General features: G+C 42.2%; 1 protein-coding gene and 1 long non-coding RNA gene across 5 annotated transcripts in view; one reads left to right on the plus strand and one right to left on the minus strand.

Moving 5' to 3' along the window:
• Positions 1–26,611, minus strand: LOC141091838 (uncharacterized). The gene is made up of 3 exons (XR_012232599.1): positions 26,561–26,611; positions 4,053–4,131; positions 1–78 (listed from the first exon to the last, which is right to left on the minus strand). It is a non-coding gene; the product is annotated as an uncharacterized lncRNA (long non-coding RNA).
• The window catches only part of AGAP1 (ArfGAP with GTPase domain, ankyrin repeat and PH domain 1), a 502,402-nt gene that overhangs the window by 179,644 nt on the left and 295,924 nt on the right, over positions 1–26,834 (plus strand). The gene's annotated exons all lie outside the window — the stretch shown is intronic.

Below are 26,834 nucleotides of genomic sequence, written 5' to 3' on the forward strand. Positions count from 1 at the left end.
TGGATGAGTTGCGTGCATTCTTCTCCTCCTCACTTCTTCCCCACATGCACATTTTGTAGAGGATATAATCTTATTTTCCTGTTTTGACATTATTATTTAAAGAGAAGACAAGTGTAAAGAATTTGTGTACTTGTTTCAGTAAATGGAAGGCTATACAAGGCAATTTGCTCACTGGATACGTCTCCCATAATGCTGAAAGACGACGCCATCCCGCAACATCTGTTAGTCGAAAGGATGATTAAACCTTTTTGTATGCTGTTTATAGTTTACTTCTATCATACCAGAAGCAGAGAGGGACTTACAAACTAAACTAGTGCAGGAAATGGAGCAAGAAAGTGAAGCATTACAAAACCTAGAAGAAATTAACAAGATAATAATATAAACAGAAAGTAATCACATGCTTATTTACATAATTATTAGCTGGCAGAAAAGTGCAGCTTTTACACCTTGCTTTTCTCTCGATTTTGATCATCGCATCAGTAGAAGGCAAAGCAAAATGCATAAAATTAGAAAAACAAAAGAAAAAAAAATGCAACATGTGGTAACAAAACTAAATTCTTCTCTTCTTCACCCCGTGAATCCATGAGCACGTACCCTTTTAATATATATATTTTTATAGGATTCTGTAAGTATTTATATATAATTGAAACCTATGTAAATACTTTGATGCCCAAAAAGACAGAAGTGTTCTGAAAATGATGCATTTATTGGCTAACCAGAAAAATTATATTTGCAAGCTTTCGGAACACAGAAGCTCCGTCGTCAGGCAAGTTTATAGCGAAGAAGCCTCTATGCTCTGAAAGCCTCTTTAAAGAAAGGTACTTATCTTTTTGGAATCAGTATTTTTTTTTTTTTTTTTTAATTCTGGTATGATCTGTTAAAGCAACATACGTGTCATGCTAGTTTGACAAGCTCGTATCCAAGCTTCAGTGATGTCAACCATGCAGACACTCGCTGATATACATGGCACATAAGGAGTGCAGATAAGCACTCGTATTGTGGCGTCTGTAGTGAAACACCCAGAGCTCAGAAATGTACAGAAAAACACATTTGCACGTCTCTTCCATATCCACTAAATGTCTGATTTATGAAAACAGATACTATCATATTAGTTTAAATGTTTAATAGATATTGGAGAATTTCTGTAGCAAAGGCAGGAACCTAATGAAACGGGATACTAATTAGGAACCACTCTCAGGACGTTTCGGAGTAATTGGTAAATGAGTACTGTATTCCATGCCATAGCATTTCTAGCATATAGCACATGTAAAGAAAGGCATTCTCTGCTGCACTTCACAGTTAAGGAGATAATATAAGGAAAGTGTCCAATAGCCTAAGAAAATGAACAAACAATGAGACCAAAGGAAAGATGCCTTTATCCATATTAAAGCCGTTTTTTTGGCAAACCATAGCAGAGGATACAATAAAAGGAAGGAATTAAAATCCATTTTTTTTTTTTTAATCTTTGAGCTCTAGCACCTGTGATTAAAGGGAATCTATCACTCCATTTTTGGACTATCAGCTGCAGCACCGCCATCAGGGGTTTATCTACAGCATTCTGTAATGTAACCTGAAAGATAAGAAAAATGAGTTATACTCACCAGGGGGGCAGTCCGGTCTTGGTCTGATGGGTGTCGCAGTCCGGCGCCTCCCATCTTGTAGCGGTGACGTCCTCTTCTTTGCTTCCTGATGCAGCTCCGGCGCAGGCGTACTTTACCTGACCTGTTGAGGTCAGAGTAAAGTACTGCAGTGCGGCGGACCTCTCTGACCTGGTTCAGCGCCTGTGCACTGCAGGCGCCGTGATGGGAAGGCCGTCACCGCTACAAGATGGGAGGCGCCAGACCGGACTGCGACACCCTCCGGACCCGGACTGGCCCTGGGTGAGTATAATATAACTCGTTTTTCTTCTCTTTCAGGTTACATCGGGGGCTTATCTACAGCATTACATAATGTAGATAAGCCCCTGATGGCGGTACCGGCAGCTGATAGTTGAAAAATGGGGTGACAGATTCACTTTAAAGTGTAAATGCGCATTTACACTGGCTGATGGGAGGCAATCATCAATCGTCTAAATACAATGTTTACGTCTGAACTTCACATATGTACAAAACAATTGGTAAAATGATCGTTCTGTGCGCATAGCTAGTCTTTTTTTTTTTTTCTTGGCAGCACAATTACTGTATACACAGGACAATCTTCTGCAAAGAATGATAATTTTTAAGCAAGCCTAAAAATAATTTCAGTTGATGAACGAGTGTTTTGCTCATATATCACATGATTTGCTGTGTATGCATATTGCTTCATTCTTGGAAAACTGAGCGTTCCTAAGAATGCTAGTTCACGATAATCGGCCAGCGTATATGCACCCTTAGGGCTCATACTCACATGCGAGAAACTCAGGAGTCCCACACGTCAATATCCAGCATACTTGGATCGGAGCGTTCAGCTGCATGTATTTCTATGCAGCTGCACTCTCCGCTCCTGGTATTGAGGTGCCTGACCCGTTCGAGTTTCTCGCATGTGAGTATGAGCCCTTATTGTGGTTTTCAGGAAAACTTGCAGCAGAATGTCTGTCTGCCTCCACTCTCCATAGAACTGCCATGTACTGTCTCATTTATGTTACGTATTCATCGAATACAGATTTTACCCATGAATATAGAGGGAAAGATGAATCGAGGACAAACAAGCCGATTTCTGTAATAAGATATATTACAAAGTTTATCTTCACTTACATCAATGATTTATGAAAAAATAAATAAAATGGGGGTTATTCTTTATAGGCTTTTTAGGCTGTGTTCACATATTATAATTGTATCACGGATCCTACATATGATGAGTAAAAACAGCGTTGTGTGGATACAGAATTTCAGTGGAGCGAAGTAGTCACCAATAAATTTTAATGACATTCTAACAAAGCCAAAGATTCATAATATTAATAAGTAAAGGCTAGATTTTTTTTTATGGACCACTCAACCATTGGGAAATTTGCTAGCTGTGCCAACCACAGATTACAGCCGATTGTTATTTTAGTGGCTTGATGCCCAGTGTTCAGTTCATCATTTGTTGGGGGGTGGGTTCCCCTTTGGTATAGGACTCAGTTTCTATGCAGAGCTTGACTTTACTTTCTAACATATGAAACAATGGTTAAAGCAGCATTTGTATGCTTATCAAAACACCGTCTGCCTATCATGCTGTAAAAAATGTTATTACTTTACAAACATCAATCAAAGGCCTAAGGTGCCCATACACCCTCAATAGCTCTTAGCTGACTTCTATTCCTCCCTAGTCTCCTATACAGATGCTCTTCTGGTTGGGCCAAGAGTAAATGCCCCTTTACACGTGACATGAACGTCATCCGTACTCGCTGATTTTGATAGGATCGGCCAACAGTCTGAGGCCATTTTCACATGTCCAGTAATGATCCAGCAGAAATCCGTTAAGAAAAAAGTTGTGGTCACACATGTTGTCATCTATTTGTAACAGATCCAGCAAGAAAAAGCCTTTTCTTGCCGGATCCGTTAGGAAAAGACGACAACGGATGCCGCATTAACGGATCCATTGCCCATTGACTCCAATGATTAAAAAAAAAAAAAAATGGATCCGGCAAAGATCAGTTAGTGAATAACGGGCTATAAAGTTGTCAGCACAACTTTTTTCCTAACGGATTTCTGCTAGATCCGTTAAAAACGGATCATTACAAAACATATGAACATAACCTAATTTGTATGGGGGGGGGTCTCCCAACTTAGGTCTCAGAGACAATGTCGGAAAAGAGAAAGATCAGGCAGTTTAATTCTTCATCACCTTATCCCTTTGTTTTCAGGGGAAATAATCAACTATGATAAGTGTCTAGCAGTGACTTTTTATTCTCCCTATTGAAAACTCATGAATGCTTATGTGCATGGGTCAGTCTGGTGAGATAGCTGTAAGATGAACCAGTATTTGGAAGACTGCCTCCTGTATATGACCAATTTAGGCTGCTATCCAACACCTTTGGCTGTGGCTTATCTTCACTGAGCATGAAAGGGATTGGGTGTTGAAATGTAACATACCTGAGCTTTCTTGTCCCCAGCATCATTTGTCGAAGACTGTCAGGAGAACCACATCCAGATATAGGTAGTCATCAGTTCACTGTAAAATCAGTAAGTGTATATGGGCACCTTTTAAAATCAGAATTTCACTAGAGTTTTATCTACGGTATGTCATATCTTATACAACTAAACAGATCTTTACCTTGTGCCGATGAGGGTCAAAAGAGTGAAATAGCGCTATCCAGACATGGAATTATCTGGTTATGAAGTATGTCATGTCCTTTTCCACATGAAATGTTGAGTTGCAGGTTAGATATGTGAATTATTTTTGCGAGAGGTATTTGTGTCATTTGACTTAATTGAATCTACGCCAATATTTATTTATTTATTTTTTAATTAGTTAACATGCAGCATATAAAATTCCTCAGTGTGACCAATGGGCTGTGGGCCTTTCAGAAGACGTCACTCATTGTACTTATGCGCTGCTTTTTCAGGTTTCTGTTGCAGGATAAGTGTGTGAACCTTTCTATACTGGTGTATTTTACTACTCCGGTCCTAAGTATGACATCTCTATTTTAATGTAGACAACCATGTGAGAATGTTCAAATGCCTGACACAGGAATTTTCTGGGGGTGCTATGTGTTTTGTTAGGGGAGATTGGCACGTGTGCGGCATGGGAAGGGATTCAGAAAGAAGCCTTGATTGATTCCTCCATGTTCAATAATGTGTTCATTACAATGGCATTTCCTGGACAGCTGGGTCTGTTTAACCCCAGAGCCAAAACGACATTGAGGATTGAAGCAAATTCTCTTATTGTGCCATTTCATTTTTTTTTTTTAGCAGCACAGACGAGTTTCTCTTGGAGTGTTTTGGATCTTTTATCCACTCCAAGATATGAACCTACTCTAAGGGTCCTGTTTCACATAGCGACGCTCCAGCGATCCTGACAACGATACGACCAGGTAGGGATCGCTGGTGCGTCGCTAATAAGCTGTCAATCAGGCAGATCTATTCAACGACGCAGCAATGATACGGCGATCCGGATAACGACCTCGGCGGTCGTTGGGACCTTGTCACACAGCAGCTATTCTGACGACTCACGCCTGCGTCCCTGAGTTCTGCATCGCCAACGAGGTCACTCGTTGGCATCAAACACACCGACGCATGCTGGCCTGTGGGACGCCAACGATCAAAAAATGGCCTAGAACATTCAAGCATGATCAGCGATATGCCGCTATGCGTCACACGTAGCGAGATCGCTGTCGAGGTCGCTGTTGCGTCACAAAATATGTGACGTTACAGCGATCTCGCTAACGATCTCATTATGTGAGACGGGGCCTTTAGGCTATTATGAGCAATGGAGACTCCATGACCACATGGCTAGTTACGTCATAGTCATTACAATATAGACTTATAATGAAGCCATGTCGGACTGAGCCACGATATGATGGAAGAATGTTAGCAAGTGACTTTTTAATAGGTTCAGGAAGGTACAAGTGGTAAAATCTAATTCCGAATATTTGCTCAACCCAAAATAATCGGGATGCAAAATGTAGTAAATCTTTTTACAACCATGAAGAAACATAAGGAAGTGAGAAAAGTGTCTAACAAGTATATCGGGTTACTCTCGTTTCCAGATGCAATCAAAATTATTCAATATCTATTGCAAATTATGTTAATTAGCAAAGCTTACAAATACTTTTTGCTGTTTGCAATAAACCCAAGAAGAACAATGTAAGCCACTCAATACAACTAATAACAAGTGGTTTCTCCAAATTCAGAACAAAATGCCACTAATGACACCTGTTGTGTAAAAATGATTCAACCCTCTGTAGAGAATCCCTCATGGGACCAAGATTTGCAAGCCAGGTGTTGTCTCACAAAGCAACAGACTAGCCAGTCATGAGATAAAACACTTCAAATACTTGGACTGGCTAGGGATTAGTTTACTGTGATGTTTGATTGCATATTAGAATTATGGCTATAAGTGAAGAAGTAGGTCCATAGTGTTAAAGGGGTTGTCTGGTAACAACATATTGATGACTTATCTATAGAATATATCATCAATATCAGATCAGTTGGAGTCTGACACCCAGAATGCCTACCGATTAACTGCTCGAACCTGTCACTGCCAGGTTCTATAGAACAGCCCCTATACTTTTGATGAAATACCGGCCAATCAAAGGGAGTGTCGTCTGATGGACTCTCACCGAGCAGATATTGATGACCTATCCTGTGTATTTGTTGTGTCCCAAACAACTTTTTTATGGGAAGAGATCCTTGCCTTGTCTGTAGGAGGAAGAATGAAGCATATGCAGAAAAGAACACCTTGTCTCCAGTAAAACATGGCGGTGACTCGGTGATGTTCTGAAGTTGTTTTGCATCCTCTGGCACTGGTACACTGCAGCGCATGGAGAGAAAGGTGGACTCAATCAAGTATCAGGATTCCTAGAAGAAAACATTCCTTCTGTGAGAAACGTGAAGCTTGAGCTATATTGGACCTTCCAACCGAACATGGATCCCAAACATATCTCTAAGACCACAAAGGATTGATTTTATAAGAAGTCTGGCAAGATTCTGTTGTGGTTGTCACAGTTGCCTGACTTGAACTCCCCCTTGAAAATTGTGGGTGGAATTTGAACACTTCTTAGCTGTGTTGAGCAATTTATATTGTTTTTGTCTGGTTTATTGCAAACCGACGAAAGTTTGTACATTTTTGCAAAATAATACTTATATGAAATGGGGGGCTGAACAATTTTGCTTGAAAATATAGGCCTTTATTTCTGTCTCGTAAGGATATGGATTTAATATACATTAATCCATTTTTTTTTTTTACCTAATTACATTATTTCAGGACATTCAGTTATACACCAAATATATATGATTGATAATCGGACCATGAAGGTGTAAAGTGTGAAACTGGTCCCTTGTTTTGGCCAGCAGTTGTATGGATGGAAGACTGATTTCTTAGTGTAGATCTCCTAGATTATCCCCAGAGAGGAATAAATGGAATTGATACATGCAGGTAATATCTTGCAATATTGTACTCTTTCTTGTTCCTTATAATTATCAAAATAGATAATTTGTTAAAGTAAAAAGAAAATGCTGACATTTATTTTTTTCTGCTTAACCAGTATTTTTTGTATATGTGAACTTAACCTTGGAATTTTTTATAATTATCATCATTGTAGTTGTGAAGTTTTGTTGGTTACTGTAAGGATTTCTCCTATACATTAGAAATGATAGCATGGCTGCTTAAGGCTTCTTTCACACATCTGGCTTTGTGTCTACGGCGCCGTGCGGCGAAAAGCCGTAGGGGCGGATCCGGAATGTGCCGGAGACACCGGATGCCTGTGTGGCCGGATACGGTGGCGCCCACATTTAAAAGAGCAGCGCGAGACTCAGAGTCTCCGCACATGCGCTCTGAGAAAAACCGGTCCGGCGCTGTCAAAAAAACGTTGCAGCGAACATTTTTTTGCAGACGCCGGACGGCTACTTTTTGCCGTATCCGGCAAAAACCGGCTGCGCCGCATACCCATCCGGCACGGTGCGGCGACAATACAACTCTATGGGACAAAACCGGATCCGGTATCGGATCCGGTTGTTCCAAACTTCGCCGCATCGTGCCGGATTCAAAAAGCCGGATGTATGAAAGCAGCCTAAGGCTGTGATAGAAGTTTCCCTATCGCCGTATAGGATTACTCTGATTACAGGTTCCCTGTAAAATTATTAGCATTTATTTTTAGACCACTATTGATTCCATGGTGCTGTACATAAGGAGGGGTTACATAAAATACACAAATAGAAATTACGATGAACAAACTAATAGTGACAGATATGTACAGAGGGCGGGGGCCCTGCCATTACATGATAATGGGTAAAGAAACAGTAGGTTCGGGGGTCTCAGGAGCTCTGGTGTTGGTGAGGAGGCAGCAGGGTCATTGTAGGCTGTAAGCTGTTTTGAAGAGGTGGGTTTTCAAATTCCGCTTGAAAGCTCCGAATCTAGGGGATAATCGGACATTTTGGGGTACGGAATGCCAGAGGATGGAGGATACTTGGGAGAAGTCTTCCAGGAGATTGGCTGAGGAACGTACGAATGTGGAGCAGAAAAGGAGGTCTTAGAAAGACCAGAGATTACATGGTGAGGTATCGGTTAAATTAGTTCAGAGATGTATGGGGGAGACAGGTTAGGCACAGCTTTGTAGATCAGTGTTAGTAGCTCGAAGTGGATACGTTGGGGAATTTGGAGCCAGTGAAAGGATTTGCAGAGGACAGAAGTGGATTAGTTGGGCAGCAGAGTTAAGGACGGACTGGAGAGGTACGAGACTGTTTGCTGGGAGGCCACAGAGGAGGATATTGCAGTAGTCGAGGCGGTAGGTGAGGGCACACACTAGTATTTTAGTAGATTGAGGGTTGAGGAAGGGACGGATCCTGGAAATATTGTTGAGTTGAAGGCAGCGAGGGCTTGGCTGTGTGGTTTGAAGGACAAGGCAGCATTATTTTTTTTGGGGGGTACCCCCTTTTTAATAACCAGTAATGGCTATGCAGACAGCTTTGAGCTGATATTAATAGCCTGGGAAGCTACTTGGATATTGACCTCTTCCCAGAATAATAACACCAGCTCCCAGCTGTCTGATTTCCCTCAGCTGGGTAATAAAAATTAGAGGGACCTCTTGCCGTGTTTTTTCTTTTATTCCTTTATTTATTAGCTAAGTACATGTACCGTAAGCTACACCCACACTAAACTAATTCAATCTCTCACTAACCTATTTCTTACCATCATCTACTGTATCTATATATGAGATTGTTTTATTAGTTTGAAAGCTAGCTTGAAATGACAGTATTACAGTATGTAAAAGCTGATGTTAAAACGCATTGCATACAAATGTCTTACGGATGCTAGGTGAGGGAAAAAAACACTCGCATAGCACTCGTATGACATAGGATGCTAGGTAAGAAATAGACACATGACTCTCCCAACTTTTCTGGCTGAGAATCTCAGCTACTTTATATAAGCAGATGTGAGCGCACCCTAATAGTTTTGGTCAGTACACAAAATGGTTGTCTGCTCTTTTGTGTTTTTAATGGAAAACATAAATTAAATTGCTTTCTCTGTTATTGCCAAATTCAAGTCTTCTCACAAAAACTGTCCCTCATAGAGGAAGCCCCATTGTAAGTTGTCCTGAGTCTAAAGTGTATTTCACCTTTTTTAATCATCATTTGTAAGATTGTTGGAATTTGGTTTTGTACAAAGTTGAGCACAGCTGCTTTCCGGGTTCCGCTTTTCTGTACCATTTAAAAGACCAGAAAAATGCAATTCAAGTTGATGGCTCATAACCTCGTTGACTTGTTATGGAGTCTGTTGAGTTTCGTCATGGTGTCTGTCACATTGCTGGACAAGATAGCCCTGCACATTTTTTTTTCCCCTCAAATCTGACAAAGGCGTCTAACAACACAGATGTGTACTCAGCGTAAATACACTGTATTACATTTTTTGTTTTAATCCTAAATTACATCCAGCATCAAAGTCCTGAGCTGCATTAACAATCTGGTGGTTGTTATTGAAACAGATGCAAGCTGGTGGTCGGACACCTCCCTAATGGCGGAGCTGAGCACCTACTCTGCTGTAGGACAGTCGTATTTCTTGTATCAGTGGCTGGCGTAGAGATTATTCTGTCTAGAATTACTGAAGGGATGTCTGTGCAAACACTGAACCAACAGGGCATGCTGAAAGATTCTAGGACTGCATTCAATGTACCTGGGGACCAGCGCTGGATTACTAAACCATTGTATGTACAAAGGTGTGCAACCTGTTATATGGGCTAATCCTAAGTGTAGACCAAAAAAATGAATACTGGCTACAAGTGACTATCCAGTAGCTATTGCAGCCACCAGTTATACCCACGAATCACCTAGTTAAGATTAATGTTCTCAGCGTGCTAGGAAAAGTCCAACATGTTGGATCAGTATGAAAATTGGAGGCCTTAGGTTATTTGGCAGGCCCCCATACACATTACAATATTGGGGGAATTTGTCATCAAGAATTGGCTTGTGGCTTCTGACACCATGTTAGACAAATGTGAAACAAGTTTTTTTCCTTTTGTATTTCTTTTTAAAGAAACCTGTAGTATGACAAATCTACGTCATAGCAGTGTGCACGCTCTGGAATAATCAGCTTCGGATACAACAATCTTGTTCATCTGGTTTCTACAAGGACTGTTAGTGTAATTGTCACCTCTGGGTCTAGGACGTACGGTGTGTACGGTTGTGATAGGGAGATGGATACTACTGTTTTGTAAATTCAAAATCTTGTAACTTTTGTTTGCTTTTTATGTTAGATAATGCATCAAACAGTGTAACGAACCATGTGCCTGTATCTCTGGTACAGATGGATGCTGCTGATGAGCGCAAGTGCTTGTTACTCGAGTTTGCCTAGGGTGCTCTGGTATGCACCGAGTATCGCGGGTGCTCGAGTGATATGCTTGTGTCCCCGCGGCCGCTTGTTTTACGGCTGTTTAGCTACAGAACATGTGGGAAATGCCCTTGTTTATTAGGTAATCCCTGCATGTTTTGTGGCTGTCTAACCGCTGTGACACCTACGGCCACGGGTTCTTGAACATGCATACCCGAGCACCCGCAATTCTCTGTGCATACCCGAGCACCCTAGGCAAGCTCGAGTAACGAGCACTTGCGCTCATCACTAGTGACGATGGTATCCATCCATTTTTCATTGTTAGTCTTTGTTCACATCACGTTTTAGCCACACGTCAGAGTTTATAGCTGATCCCCTGAAAAACGAGGCCGACTGTGTTTTGGTGCCTGCCTCAAATAAGCAGATACAGATAAAAATAATGTCCAATAAAGCAAAAAAGGATTCCATCTGCTTCATTAAAGTGAATGGCCCAGTTGACAGATACACCGGAATCCTATTTTTCTGGGCTTCAGAGATAAACCCCATCTGATCACAAGGTGATAATGCAAAGCACCCTAAAGACAAGTCCCCAGAGACTCCTGTAAGCACCGCCCCCTTGTAAAGACTGAAAAATTAGCACCAGATAAAAAGGCTCATATCTGTGAAACCATATGGCAGATTTAGAAGCAAAACGGGAATACTTGGGAGCAGCAGGAATACATGAAGTGTAAAAACTGGCCACTTTTGACTTGATGACAGGTCTTCTTTTATGCAAGCTCAAAAATCAGTTCAACCTGTGGCCTCATTCCCACTTGTGTATAAAATCAACACGTACAATGCAAGAAAAAATTGCATTGCAGTTGCACCAATGTTATTCAATGAGTCCGTGCACATCTGCAAGTTTTTCCTCAGAAATCGGACTGTGGGAAAAAATTGCAGCATGCTGCGATTGACTGCGCATATTGGACGAGACTTGCCAATGCAAGTCAAAGGGTGCAAGAAAAAAATTGCACGGCACATGGACCATGCGAGTGCTCTCCAATTTTTATGCACTCATCTCCTAGAAAACCTAACACTTCCTCAGCCGAGTACAGTAAATTTACTGTGTGAGCAGTCATAATAGAATAGATATATAGATAGAAAGATGTCAGTGGCATTTATATAATTAGTGCAGTTTGTTTGCAGTTTAATGTTCTTGTATTTAGCAAATAATTCAAAAGCATGGGATCCCCTGAAATGTTAATAACCAGCTAAGGGAAAGCCGACAGCTAGGGGCAGATGTTTAGTGCCTGGAAAGGGAGTAATAAACATGGGGTCCCAGGATATTAATATCAGCTCACAGCTGTATACTTTGCCTTTACTAGTTATTAAAATGGGTGACCTTCCCCCACTCCCCCTCCAAAAAAAATGTTTCCCCGTCTATAAGTAATAACCAGCTAAGGCAAAGGCAGACAGCTGATATTAATAGGATAGGAAGGGGCCATGGATATTGGCCCCCTCCCAGACAACTAAAAATATCATCTCTTAGGCTAGTTTCACATTTGCGTATGGAGGAGCTGCAGACTTTCTCCGTGAAGCTCCGCCCACTGCCGCACCTCCTCCGGTCAGCTCCGCCTATGTCCGCATACTTCTTCATGCGGCCTGCGTACCCTATCTTTAACATTGGGTACGCAGGTTGTTTTGACGATGCGGCGAAGGCATCAAATTCCAACATGTTGTGTTCGACGCCGGTCACCACATCGTCAAAACGACGCATGCGGAGGCATCCGCATACATCCGTACGACCTGCGTACCCAATGTTAAAGATGGAATACGCAGGCCGCATGCAGAAGTATGCGGACGTAGGCGGAACTGACTGGAGGAGGTGCAGCCGTGGGCGGAGCTTCACGGAGGATGTCCGCAGCTACTCCATACGCAAATGTGAAAAAAGCCTTAGCCGTGCCTGGGGCTTAGAATCACTCTTCCCACTTTTACTGGTGCGGTGGCAAGGCAGTAATAGTATTGGGGTTGATGTTAGCTTTTTATTGGCACCTGCCATCAAGCCCAGGGGTTAGCAATGGAGAGGTGTCCATAAGATGCCCTTATTACTAATCCCATAGTCAAATTGTACAAAAAACACAACCTCAAAAAAGTCCTTTATTTGAAAGTAAAAATATTATGTTGCAGAAAAGCTTTTTTCGGTCCATAAGCTGAAGTCCGTGGCCATGTGCAATCAGCAATTTTTGGCATTACCTCCCTTTATGAAAAATATTAAGATTTGCGAGTATACAGTATACAGTGGCTGATACCTTTTAATGGCTGATTAAAAAGATGGTAACAAATTGAAAGCTTTCGAGACTACTTAGCGCAGCATCAGAGTCTCAGAGTAACATGAATAAGGTGAGTGGAGTTCAGAGCCAATGAACTCCATTCATCTCACTGACTTCACCGCTCGTGTCAGAATAAGGCCGGGGTCACGCTTGTGAGAAACTTGCATGAGTCTCGCGTCTCAATACCCGGCACTGCCGCCGGCACTTGGACTGGAGCGCTCAGTAGTCTGTGTATTTCTATGCAGCTGAGTGCTCCGGTCCCAAGTGCCGGTGGCAGTGCCGGGTACTGAGACGCGAGACTTGTGCGAGTTTCTCACAAGTGTGACCCCGGCCTATCTTCCAGTATAACAACAGGATTGGAGATTTTTTTTACCTTTTAAATATTTTTGTTGTGTTTTAACAACATTGATATGAAAACAGAATATTCCAATAATAACAATAAAAAAGTTGATGGTTGTTAATATTAAGTAATAGTTAAACATTAGAATACAAATATAAGCAGCTTGATTAGGTATTAATATAAGCTCCAACATGAACCAAATAATTATGTGTGTGTTAGAGGACTGTAAAAAAGAAAAGAGGATGGAAAGAGAGAAATGGAAGGAAAAGGAGGTGGGAGGGGTGCAACCCCCCCTCCAAAAAAAAATAAAAAATACACAACTTAGTGAAACAAGCACTTCAGAGGAGACCACATATCAGGATTTGACATTTAAGTGTAATCCTTTTCATGTTCAGCATCCTTTTATTTTTTTCGAGAGGTCCCCCATATGTATTAGATGGTCAACTGGTCTCACCAAAATGTCTAGAGAATATGGGACAGCACTCGGCTGAGTTACGTGCTGGCTATACGATAGTCTGAGCAAGCCGTAATCCCTATATCTGCGGCTTTTCCATGTGGAGTGGAATCCCCAGGTATAATTTGCATCCTCGAGTTATTCATTTTTTTCCGTGGCGCAGCCAATAATCGCCTAGATTTCTTCTGGAGCATGTGAATTGGGTTACAAAAAATGTAATTACGGTATGTATACTGTATTAACCAAGTGTATGCCCTACTCATCTATGCATAGGAATAGCTGTGGTTCATCACTTGCGTTTATGCCCTTGTTCTTACTTATTGTAAATAACGCCGATTTTTGGACCCAAAAAACACAGCAAACAGTTCATGCAAAGTGGCTTTAAGGGCAGTTTCACACGTCAGTGTCTCCGGTACGTGTAGTGACAGTTTTCTCACGTACCGGAGACACTGACACAAGTAGACACATTCGAATGAATGTGTCCTATGCAGATGTCAGCGTGTTTTCACGGACTGTGTGTCCATGTGCAAAACACGCTGACATGTCCGTTTTTGTGCAACAGCACGGATCACACGAACCCATACAAGTCAATGGGTCCGTGTAAACATGTACCGCACACTGATGCTGTCCGTGTGAGATCCGTGTGCGTTTTTAAAAGTCAAAGGGATAGCAATGAAAATAATTTTTCATAAACACGGACAGCATACGGACATACGGATAGCACACGGATGGCATACGTATGCACACGGATAGCTCCGGTACCGGAATTATCTGAACGTGTGAAACTGCCCTAAGACTGTGGGAAGCCTGAAAAAAAAACCCTGTCAAATTGTGTTTTCAAGTGCGGAATCCCAGTGGTTCTATGTTAAATATGCATATTCTGCACCAAAAACGCGGGGAAAAGTGAAAATGCACTGAAACGGTAGATATCAGAACAGATTGCTATTGCATTCTTTTTGAACAGATACTTGAAGAAAAAAAAATGCAGCATTTTTGCATGTGGAAAAATGGCCTGTAAGTAATGATATTATGTGGCTAATGGGGAATTTTGTCAGCCATCAAAACCTGTCTAGTCTCATTCCCCTTCTGCTGCACAGTAAATTGTTTTAGACAAATTATAGCAGCATGTGACCCATACAGAAGATCCTGATCTTTCTTCTGTTGAGGAAGTGACAGCCACAGATGTGCTGTGTATAATTTCTCATTGGAAGCTGAATTTGTTTTCCATGCCCTTATATCACTGACATTCATTTCTTAGAACCTGTCACATTGCACACGCCGTCCTATCTGGGGATGGCTTGTTAGGGAGCAGACATTGATATGTAGACTGGCATTTTGTAGTCTTAATAAAGAGTCTCCTAGAGTAAGATGTGCCAAATCTATTACCGTAAGTGTAGCACGTGCCCCATTTACACACTGGATTGTATTAACAGTAATTATCTTATTTATTCATATAACAAAACTTATTTGACACTTGTCAGACATAAATTGCTACATTTAAATACACTGTAAGCTTTGTTGGTAAATTGAGGTGTTCCTTTGTGCATTCCATGGTTTTCCTTCCTTATAGACCTACATTCTAGTCTTTTTCTCTTTGATCTGATTAATGATAAGGGTGTACTCGACCCCGCCGTTGTTTTTTCGTGCCCTCTAATCTGTGTAGTGTCTGAGTGAAAACAAATCTACCTGATATGATGGAGGTGGTCAAAAGCGTGGCGTAGGGATCACATCACTGTGCTGCCATTTAGATAGTTGTTTTTTTCTAAAGCAGATATTCTGTATTTATAATGCCAGCCTTCTTCAACATGACGCGTGCCAGGCGGCATGTATTGGCTACATGAATTAAAAACAGCTTTTGTTTTCCTTCCTGCATGTGTCTACTTTGTACGCAGTATGAAGTATGGGATTTCGCTCCAACCACGATCTGAACCAGGATTACTGCATAATGTAAAGCACTGAGTTGGGCTTTAGTGTTGCTGCGGGCTCTGAGCTTTGGGCATCGCTCGCTACCTTCCTATGTTTTCAGCCTGACACCATAATAAATAACTGCAGCATTTGGAGGGTTGTGCTGCGTACGGTGCAGAAGTGAACAGCTGTTTCCATTAAGTCGATAGGGGATTCTCTGGATACTGTTTATATATTTTCGAGTTGGGTAAAGGCTAATGAAGGTCTTCTATATGATGATGGTTTACGTGATCTACGTAAATTCTGGGGTGTAAAAACAGTTTTTCCACTCACTCAGATATTTCATTTTACAAGATCATCAGTCAAGTCATCATATATGGCTACGTTCACATGAGTGTATGAAAAAATCATCTTGATTTTCATCTAAAAGAAACATATTTTTTTCCATTAGTATTGTCATCTGTATGGCACTTGTATTAATACCTGTTATAAAAGCATAGTTTACTTTGTTAAAGAATTGCAATGAACCTGTAAAGATAGGAAGCTATATGGTTGACCTGCAATAGATCTTTTTTTTTTGCGGACTTGAGAGGAGTGTCATCCAAAATATGGAAAACAATCGGTCCGTGTGGGGGGAAAAAAAAGTCATCTGAACAATCCAACTGAATAACATTGGTCTGAGTACACAATCACACGTGACAGTATGTGATCCTTAAAGAGAATCTGTCAGCAGGTTTTTGCTACCTCGAAAACCGGATGATGTAGGCAAATAAACCCTGATTCCAATGATGTATCACTTAGAACCGTTGCACCCAGTAAGCTGACCCAGTTTATGGCGTTAGCGATGCAGCAGGGCTGAAAAGTTGACCCCGCCCACACCACAGCTGACCCCGCCTATACGAGGCTCTGTATGTACATGGTCTATAGACAGTGAGCTGCTTGTCACAGGAGGGGCAGAGTTGGACTATTATGCACGCGCTACTGTAGTCCAGACAGTGATACAGCACACAGTAAACAGCACACAGCCTGACATGACACATCATTGAAACCTGTGTTTTAACCTCTACCTCACGCTGTCCTTAGATTACATAAGTTTTGTAAAGTTTTTGTCCTGAGGAAGAGGTCCTGCATGACCTCGAAGCATGTTGACTATTAACCTGTTTTGAAAGAAAGCTTTTCAAAATATCGTGTCATTCATCCTTATCAGCAGCGCAGATTTGGACACATACATACTCTATACTCCTGCTTCTAGACCTGTCCTCCGCATTCGACACAGTTGACCACTGCCTCCTACTACAGATCCTCTCCTCCTTCGGCATCAAAGGCCTTGCCCTATCCTGGATCTCCTCATACCTTTCCAACCGCACATTCAGCGTCTCCCACTCTCACACCACCTCCTCATCCCACCCTCTCTCTGTTGGAGTCCCCCAAGGCTCTGTTTTAGGACCCCTACTCTTCTCAATCTATATACTTGGTCTGGGGCAACTCATAAAGTCCCATGGATTCCAGTACCATCTTTGTGCTGATGACACTCAGATCTACCTCTCTGGCCCAGAAGTCACCTCTCTGCTGTCCAGAATCCAAGAGTGTCTATCAACCATATCCTCCTTCTTCTCCTCTCGCTTCCTCAAGCTCAATGTGGACAAATCTGAACTCATCATCTTTCCTCCATCTCACAGATCTTCCTTACCCTACCTAGCTATAACAATTCATGAAATCACGCTTTCCCCAGTACCGGAAGTCAGCTGCCTCGGAGTAACCTTTGACTCTGCCCTGTCCTTCAAATAGAACTTCCAAGCTCTTTCTACCTCCTGTCGCCTCCAGCTCAAAAATATTTCAATAATCCATCCTTTCCTCCTGGGCTGTGGAGTCGGTAAGCCAAACCTGCGACTCCGATTCCTCAATTTCCCTTCCACCGACTCCACGACTCCGACTCCAACATATATTGCTTATATTTAAGTGAAAAATGTATTGTAGTACAATGTGAACATCAGACATTTACCGTAATCATTTTTATGATACAATAATCAAGACATTTAGATAGAACTTAATATATATTTATTGGAATACAACTTTAGAACACAAAAAACTGTAATAAATTGTAAATATGTAATACACTATGTAATATCGATTACACACACACACATATATATATATATATATATATATATATATATACAGTATATAACACTATGTAATAAACTATGTAAGTGGCGAAAAAGAGTTTTCAACAAAAACATACTAAATAGCATTTGTGCAGTCTATGAATTTATTCTAAGAAATAGAATTGCCTCCTTCAGATCCTCCTTCATAGATTACCTAAAATCTGACATAATAATTTTAAGGCCAGAGAACAACCTCTCTACACTAACTTGGGTTGGAGGCAAAGCCGTAACCACATGGGAACATCTCTAACAATTTCCAGGATATAAAGGAATTGCCTCATGCACAGTCAGTTTTGATGAACGGTTGAATTTTTCTTTTTCTTTGAGAGCAAGTGAAACATTTTGCTGAAATATGGTCAATCTGCTTGCTATAGGAGACGGAGTGAAATATTTTTCCTTGCAGCAACGCTTTGCCTGCTCCATGTCATCCAAATACTTGTCAAAGTCAAACTCCTCATCTGATGAGGATGAAGATATGGCAGCAGTAGCACTGTCAGGACCCAAGTCCTCTTGCACCTGGCAGTCCTCCTGTAGGCCACTCATCCTAACTGCTACCTCAGTCAGAGCTTCTTTTCCTTTAGTAAGCTGTTGATCATCAAGCAATATACGATGACTTGGGTCCACATAAACAGCTGCCAGAAAAATTTTATTTTCCAATAGCTGTGTCTCTCTCCGTTTCATTGAAGCAGAAATGCCATCTGCGATTAAATCTCCTCTTTGGGACAGGCAAAATAGCAAGTTCTTCCACTCCCTTATGAAAATGCCAGGAGTTAAATCCTCAGCTTGTAATTTTTTAGTCACGGTAAATGGGTGATTAAGCAATTCCTTCAATTCAGCCACCTGTGTCCATTGACCTTCATTTAGGGTTCCCTGAGGGTTCATCATATCTATAAGAAACGGTTTTAGCCAGGATCAAAACTAGGGGGGCAGAACCTCATACTGTTCTGCAGAATCTCATACTGCACACCTCAGCTGCTGCAGAACCTTATACTGCACACCCCTACACTTGAAAATAAAGCCTGCACCTTAACATGTGGTGAATGCAGTCTATTTATTCCAGCTATTAATTCATGATGTGTTACTGAAGACGAGCAATGCCTGTCCTGGGCGTCCTTTTGAGCAGCTATGAGGTGTATCTGACAGGTGCTAAAAAAAGGAGTGTTAGTCTGTGTGCTACCCGGCTTTCATTCTTTTTGGTACAGATAAAATATGGATAGACAGATATGGATAAATGGATGGATAGAGCAGATTTCTAATCTGCTTTTGCTATTGAAAACATTATCTATGAGCTCAAAAACCTTTCAGGTGATGCGTTTTTTTAAAAAGCTGATCTGCATTTGTAGCTGAAAAACGTATCCTCAAAAAACGCAGCAAAAACGCTGTGTGTGAATGTAGCCTTAGATCAGGAATAGAACAGCCATTTATAGGACATTTCATAACTTTCCCAAATTCCTATGAAAAAATATTCAGCACATTCTGCATTGAACTACTGTACCCAATTTATTATATATTTTAGGAGTCGGAGTCGGTCTATTTTATACTGACTCCGACTCCACCAAAATGAGCTCCGACTCCACGACTCCGACTCCACAGCCCTGCTTTCCTCAACCCTCAATCTACTAAAATGCTTGTGCATGCCCTCATCATCTCCCGCCTCGACTACTGCAACATCCTTTTCTGTGGTCTCCCTGCCAACACCCTCGCACCTCTCCAGTCCATTCTTAACTCTGCTGCCCGACTAATTCATCTCTCTCCTCGCTACTCCTCTGCTTCTCCCCTCTGCAAATGTCTTCACTGGCTCCCATTCCCTCAGCATATCCAGTTCAAATTACTAATACTGACCTACAAGGCCATCCATAACCTGTCTCCCCCTTATGTCTCTGAACTAATCTCCCGATACCTTCCCTCATGTAATCTCCGGTCCTCCCAAGACCTCCTTCTCTCCTCCACACTTATTCGCTCCTCACCCAACCCCCTCCAAGACTTCTCCTGAATTGCCCCTATTCTCTGGAATTCTTTGCCCCAACAAGTCCGACTATCCAACCACATTTGGATCCTTCAGACGGAACCTGAAAACCCACCTCTTCAAGAAAGTCTACAGCCTGCAATGACCCTGCTACCCCCTTCTCTCTCACCACTACTGGTGATATCACCTCAACCCACATCGCAACTGCTGCAACCCACCAATCTACTGTCTCCTTCCCCACCATCCTGTAGCATGTAAGCCCGAAAGGGCAGGGTCCTCTCTCCCCTCTGTATCAGTCTGTCATTGTTAGTTTGTTTACTGTAAGTGATATCTGTCATTTGTATGTATAACCCCTTCTCATGTACAGCACCATGGAATCAATGTTGCTATAGAAATAAATAATAATAATAATAATACATCCGGTTTCAACGGCATTGAAATCTGTGCTCAGATTACATAGGAAAAACCTGCTGACAGATTCCCTTTAAGTGTAAATTCACATTGGTCAAAAATGCTTGAGTACAGAGTATAGCAGAATACAGCTGTAGACAAGGGGATGAGATTGTCACATATATCATCCACATGACGTTGCAGTGTTTCGCATGGAAATTGACCTGTCATTCAAATTTTTAGGCTGCATTCACATGGAGCAGTCATGTTGCCGCTTTTAACTGTAAAAACCCTGTAGCGCTTCGATCCTTTGTGCACGGTAACTGCAGATCACTTAATTTTTGCAGGGAAAACAGCTGTGCCCCCGAAAAAGATGTGCGACCCTTAATGGACGGTTGCGTGGTCTTGCATGTGAAACAGCCGTTTCCTTGCAAGATTAAGTGATTGTGCAATGAAATGATTAAGGCTAAGTGCACACGTACCGGAACTCTCGCGGAAATTACCGCGAGAATTCCGGAATTCCAGTCCGCGGGAAAATCGCATTTTAAATTCCCGCGATTTTCCCACGGAAAAACTAGCATTTTGCAAGCGTATTTAGCTTGCAAAATGCTAGCGTTCTCCAAGCGATCTGTAGCATCGCTTGGAGAACTGATTGACAGGTTGGTCACACTCGTCAAACATAGTGTTTGACAAGTGTGACCAACTTTTTACTACTGAGGCCGCCTATGCGGCATCAATAGTAAAAGATAGAATGTAAAAAAAAAAAAAAAAAATGGTGTTATTCTTACCCTCCGACGTCCCGCGCATCCGTTCCCAGTAATCCTTTGCGAAAATGCCCGCGATGACGTCAGTTCTCGCGGGATCGCGACGTCTCGCGGTAATTCGCGATGACGTCACGCGACTTCGCGATCCCGCGAGAACGGACGCCATCGCGGGCATTTTTGCAAAGGACTACTGGGAACGAGAGCGTGAAGAGAAGCAGGAAGACTGCGCGGGACGTCGGAGGGTGAGAATAACAATATTTTTTATTTTTAAATTCTATTTTTTACAGGGATATGGTACCCAAAGCCCGGAGGACAGTCTCCTCTCCTCCGGACCGTGGGTACCATCCGCAAATGTTCTGCTTACTTTCCGCATGGTGTGCACAGCCACATGCGGGAGGTAAGCGGAACAATGCATTCCTATGGGTGCGGGATCGCCGCGATTCCGCAAATTAATGAGCATGCTGCGGTTTTTACCGCGAAGCGATTCCGCCGCGGTAAAAACCGCAGCATTAGTACAGCATTGCGGAATCCCATAGGAATGCATGGGATGCTTATTTTTCGCGGCAAAATCGCGCGGTTAAAACCGCCGCGGAAACGCGAAAAAAACGCCACGTGTGAACTCAGCCTAAGAGACTGCAACAGTACAGGGTGGTGGCAGTTAAAATCCGCAACATGACTACTAAGTGTGGACACAGCCCTAAAGGTATCTGCACACGTTGCAGATTTGTGTGGGGATTTTTCCACGCGGAATCTGCAGAATCCGCTAGTCAAAATGCCTGCTGATTTCCTGCGGATTTAGTGCGCATTTTGCCTGCGTTTTTAGGCTGAGTTCACACGTGGCGTTTTTTTTCGCGTTTCCGCGGCGGTTTTAACTGTGCAATTTTGCCGCGAAAACGCGAAAAATAAGCATCCCATGCATTCCTATGGGATTCCGCAATGCTGTGCTAATGCTGCGGTTTTTACCGCGGCGGAATCGCTTCGCGGTAAAAAACGCAGCATGCTCATTAATTTGCGGAATCGCGGCGATCCCGCACCCATAGGAATGCATTGTTCCGCTTATTTCCCGCATGTGGCTGTGCACACCATGCGGAAAGTAAGCAGAACAATTGCGGATGGTACCCACGGTCCGGAGGAGAGGAGACTGTCCTCCGGGCTTTGGGTACCATATCCCTGTAAAAAATAGAATTTAAAATAAAAAATATTGTTATTCTTACCTTCCAACATCCCGCGCAGCCTTCCCGCCTCTCTCCATGCTCTCGTTAACAGAAATCCTTTGCAAAAATGCTCGCGATGACGTCCCTTCTCGCGGGATCGCGAAGTCTCGCGGTCATTCGCGCGACGTCATCGCGAATTACCGCGATCCCGCGAGAACTGACGTCATCGCGGGCATTTTCGCAAAGGATTACTGGGAACGGATGCGCGGGACGTCGGAGGGTGAGAATAACACCGTTTTTTTGGGGTTTTTTTACATTCTTTCTTTTACTACTGATGCCGCATAGGCGGCCTCAGTAGTAAAAAGTTGGGCACACTTGTCAAACACTATGTTTGACGAGTGTGACCAACCTGTCAATCAGTTCTCCAAGCGATGCTACAGATCGCTTGGAGAACGCTAGCATTTTGCAAGCTAAATACTCTCGCAAAATGCTAGTTTTTCCGCAGGAAAATCGCAGGAATTTAAAATGCGATTTTCCCGCGGACTGGAATTCCGGAATTCTCGCGGTAATTTCCGCGAGAGTTCCGGTACGTGTGCACTTAGCCTTACACCTGCGGATTCCTAGAATGGAAAAACGTGTAAAAACGATGCTTAATCCGTACAAAGAATTGACATGCTGCGGAAAATAAACCGCTGTGTTTCCACGTGTAATTTTCTGCAGCACAGCGCTTTTATTTTCCACAAAATAACATGGTACTGTACACCGCATGGAAAACTGCTGCGGATCCGCAACGTGTGCACATACCCTAAATCTTCTAACGCAAATCTGACTTTCGTGGACCCACCCTAAAATCCCTACAAATATCAATTTTATGTGGCATTTTAAAAAGATACTAAGTGCATGGAGCTAAAATTGTGGATTACACTAATACCTTATCTACTCGACTCTATTGTAGACTCATTATATGGCACCTTTAGGGTATGTGCATACGTTGTGGATTACCCTGCGGATTTTTTTGTGCGCAGAATTTGCTAAATCCGCAGGTAAAATGATCTGCGTTTTACCTGCGGATTTAGTGCAGATTTTCTGCAGTTTTTGTGCAGATTTCGCCTGCGTTTTTACACCTGTGGATTCCTATAATAGAAGAGGTATAAAAACGCAGAGAAATCCGCACAAAGAATTGACATGCTGAAGATTCAAATCAGCGTTTTTCATCTTACATAGACGTTGTGAGGCGAAATTTTAACCCCACGTGTTCCAATTCACCAAACAATTTTACCCATATCTACATAATGGGGAAAAAGTGAAAGGAAAAGTGTTGGAGGCAAATTGACAGCTGCCAGATGTGAAGATGGGGGACTGAAAGAATGAGAGTGATGGCGCCAAGGAGTATATACCGTACAGTTGCTAATAAGGTGGGGCCCTGACATGGGATACTCACCACACACGGGGATATGAACACACATACAAAATGCGCCACACACTACCACGTGCTTCAACACATATACCACCCTCAGCACACATTTCACCACACATACACCAACCTCGCCACATAAAAGTCGAAACACAAAAGCCACCAATCAAAACTCGCCACGCTGTCCCAGAGCTGTTTAAAAGATGAAAGCTGAGCTGTGATTGGTTGCTATCAGCAACAGTTTTCTTTGTAGACAGTTGTGGTAACTGAGGCCTATTATTCTTATCATTTCTATGGTGTTATCGTCCTTCTGTAAAGCTGGAAATAACACAATTTATTACCGTGCCAACACAGACCACCCTCTGACACAGACTGCAGGGGGAGCCCAGTATCACACAGGATAGGATTAGATACACAGCTCAGCAGTCAGTATCACACAGGATAGGATTAGATACACGGCTCAGCAGTCAGTATCACACAGGATAGGATTAGATACACGGCTCAGCAGTCAGTATCACACAGGAGAGGATTAGATACACGGCTCAGCAGTCAGTATCACACAGGAGAGGATTAGATACACAGCTCAGCAGCCAGTATCACACAGGATAGGATTAGATACACGGCTGAGCAGTCAGTAACACACATGATAGGATTAGATACACAGCTCAGCAGTCAGTATCACACAGGATAGGAATAGATACACGGCTCAGCAGTCAGTATCACACAGAAAAGGATTAGATACGCAGCTCAGCACACAGTATCACACAGAATAAGATTAGATACACGGCTCAGCAGTCAGTATCACACAGGATAGGATTAGATGCACGGTTTTTATGCGAAATATAATCATTATAATTTGTTATAACTAACCACAGTTGGTTACTATGCCCAGGCAACGCCGGGCTCTTCAGCTAGTACCCTAATAAATGTATGGGATTTATAGGCTATGTTCACACAATGAGCTTTTTGGTGATTTTTTTATGTTGCAGATTTTCTACCCAATTTCTGCACCAATTAAGTAAAATAAGTTGCTTGAATTTTTTCAAAAACAGGCAGTGTAAAAATTTTTACCAAAAACTCAACGTAGCCATGCTGTAATTTTTTTCTGAGACTTATAACTGCAAACTGAAAACAAAGAAAACCTGCAATATTCTATCACAAGCCGTATGAAACAGTGCTGCAAAGAAGGCGTCATATAGTGTCCCACTGAGTGCCTATGTAATGCAGAATCTAATCACTATTGTGTTACTGAGAAGGTCAGATCTTCACAGAAATGCTTTATGGGATGTGATCTTCTGGACAGGGGGGATGTCAATCTGAGTGTAGTGCTGCTTATAAGGGGAGGGAGCGCTAAGTTAATGTTTACATAGAGCAAGGTAGGGGCTCAGGTGCACTTAGTGCATTCCCTCCTTGCAGACAGAGTAATGGGCACTGTGGCAGCTAATTTATTGTGGCAGATCATTGTGAAGAGGCCAGGCTGCCTCCCTCATGTCAGGAGGGGCTGTCAGACATCCAATGGTTGCTGGTTTAACTCCTGCAGCTCTGGAGTGAACTGCGCCACATACTGTATATAGGACAATGTTTCTATCTGCTCACCTATCATTATTGTGCACAGCGCTCCAGAACGTCGTGATTACTGGGACTTGTGTGACATTGGTTATATTTGTCTCGTAGTCCTCTTGTGTATTGCTTCAGCTGAAGTCGAAGGATGTAAATAAGAAATCCCTAGAGAGACTTGTTGACTTGGTCTACAGTAAAGGGAGAAGTTGTGGAATTGTTCCACCGTCGACCATAAAGACTTTTCCTCAATAAGACGAATTGTTGGGTTTGTTTTGTTGTTTTTGCATTGATTGTAGCAAAATAAACAAATAGTATCTTAGCACGGTGTGGAAATTCTCAGATGAAAGATTGAGAGCGAATGGGGGCCGATCTTCATTGTTTGACCACGTATTGGTACAAGTCTTTTTAATGTTACTTTTACAGCATTTACCCTAAAATGAAAAGCAAATCCCAGGCGGCCATGTTGGATTGTCATAATTGGGACTGAATTAGGCTTTTTTTGTAACCCAAAAATTCAACATTGTTCTCTAGAGGAATCCACTTCCTTTACCTGTTGTTTTTTTTTTCAGTCAAGTTTAAAGTAGATTCCAGATAACTTTTTTTTTCAGCATGGCATTTTTTTTTTTTCAGCATTTTGTTGGAAAATAATGCTCATCTGCAAAGTGATTTTCACATTCATATGAAGACGAGTTGGGAGTATTCGAAGATTATTTGTACCTTTTTCACTTTTTTTTTTTTTTAAAAGGAGGGTTTTGGACGAGATACATTTCAAAATCCTCCACAAACTCAGTTTGCACAGAGCCTAACATACATCTCTATAAGGGCTCATACAGACAAAACATCGGCTCTCACGCTGACCAATGTTACTCTATGGGGCCATGCACATGTCCATTTTTGTCCTTGGGCAGAGCCAGTCCGGGAAAAAAAAACTGTAGTGCATTGTAAGAAACTCATTGATGGTTACCGGAAGCGGTTGGTCGTAGTTATTTTGGCTAAAGGTTGTGCAACCAAGTATTAGGCTGAGGGTGCCAATACTTTTATCTGGCCCATTTTTGGAGTTTTGTGTGAAATGATCAATGTTTTGCTTTTTGCTTCATTCACCCTTGGCCATGCAAGTCAATGAGTCTGTGGAAAACACTGGACTGCATGGAGAATGGAGAATTCCCCCCCCCCCCATCTCCTCATTCCGGAAAATCGGATGAGAGTATGATGAGCATAATGGGCCCGATTCTCTCGGATGAGAGAAGATACGGTGGTGGGATATTTCCTATCTTTCCACAGATTTCTTACAAACTTAATTGAAAAATGTGCCTATTCCAATTGCTGTGTGATGAGGCAGATTGTGTCACCTTAGCCAAAATGACAAACTACAGTAATTTCGTTGCATGACATAGATTGCAAGGTCGCTGTGTGACATTGCAAGTAATGATTGGGAATGTGATCGCGATACTACATGTGACCGTGACACAACCATAAAAAATTAAATGCCGATGGATCGCAAGAAGAGCAGCATGGAGTTCAGTGGAAGGCAACATTCATGTCACTTTTTACATGCTCAAGAAATGGACCATTTTTTTCTCATCCATTTTTAAAAACTGAGGCAGGAAACAGTGTCTGAACTTATTTTTTTTATCTATTGACTCTTAAAGGGAATCCGTCAGTAGGATTTCACACTCCAAAATATTTATATGCTCACCTAGCTCTTTCCAACACAAGTCCAGCGATACCTTTACATGGCCGATCCAGTCCTCCACTACTGAGAAATCAGCTTTGGACTGATATGCAAATTAGGCTGAAGAACTGTTTGTAGATCTGAAGCCTCGGTCACTCCAGCTCTGTTCCCCGCCTCTTCCTGCTTGACTGATGACTCCATTGCCTGAAGTCTCACAACTGAGACGCCGTCAGGGGTGAAATCCTGCTGACAGGTTCCCTTTGACAATAGATCAGTGAAAAACGTAAGAAATACTGAT

The sequence above is a fragment of the Dendrobates tinctorius genome, unplaced genomic scaffold, assembly GCF_039654945.1.
Source record: "Dendrobates tinctorius isolate UK_male_01 unplaced genomic scaffold, ASM3965494v1 ptg000056l, whole genome shotgun sequence".
In the NCBI taxonomy this organism is placed as follows: Eukaryota; Metazoa; Chordata; class Amphibia; order Anura; family Dendrobatidae; genus Dendrobates; species Dendrobates tinctorius.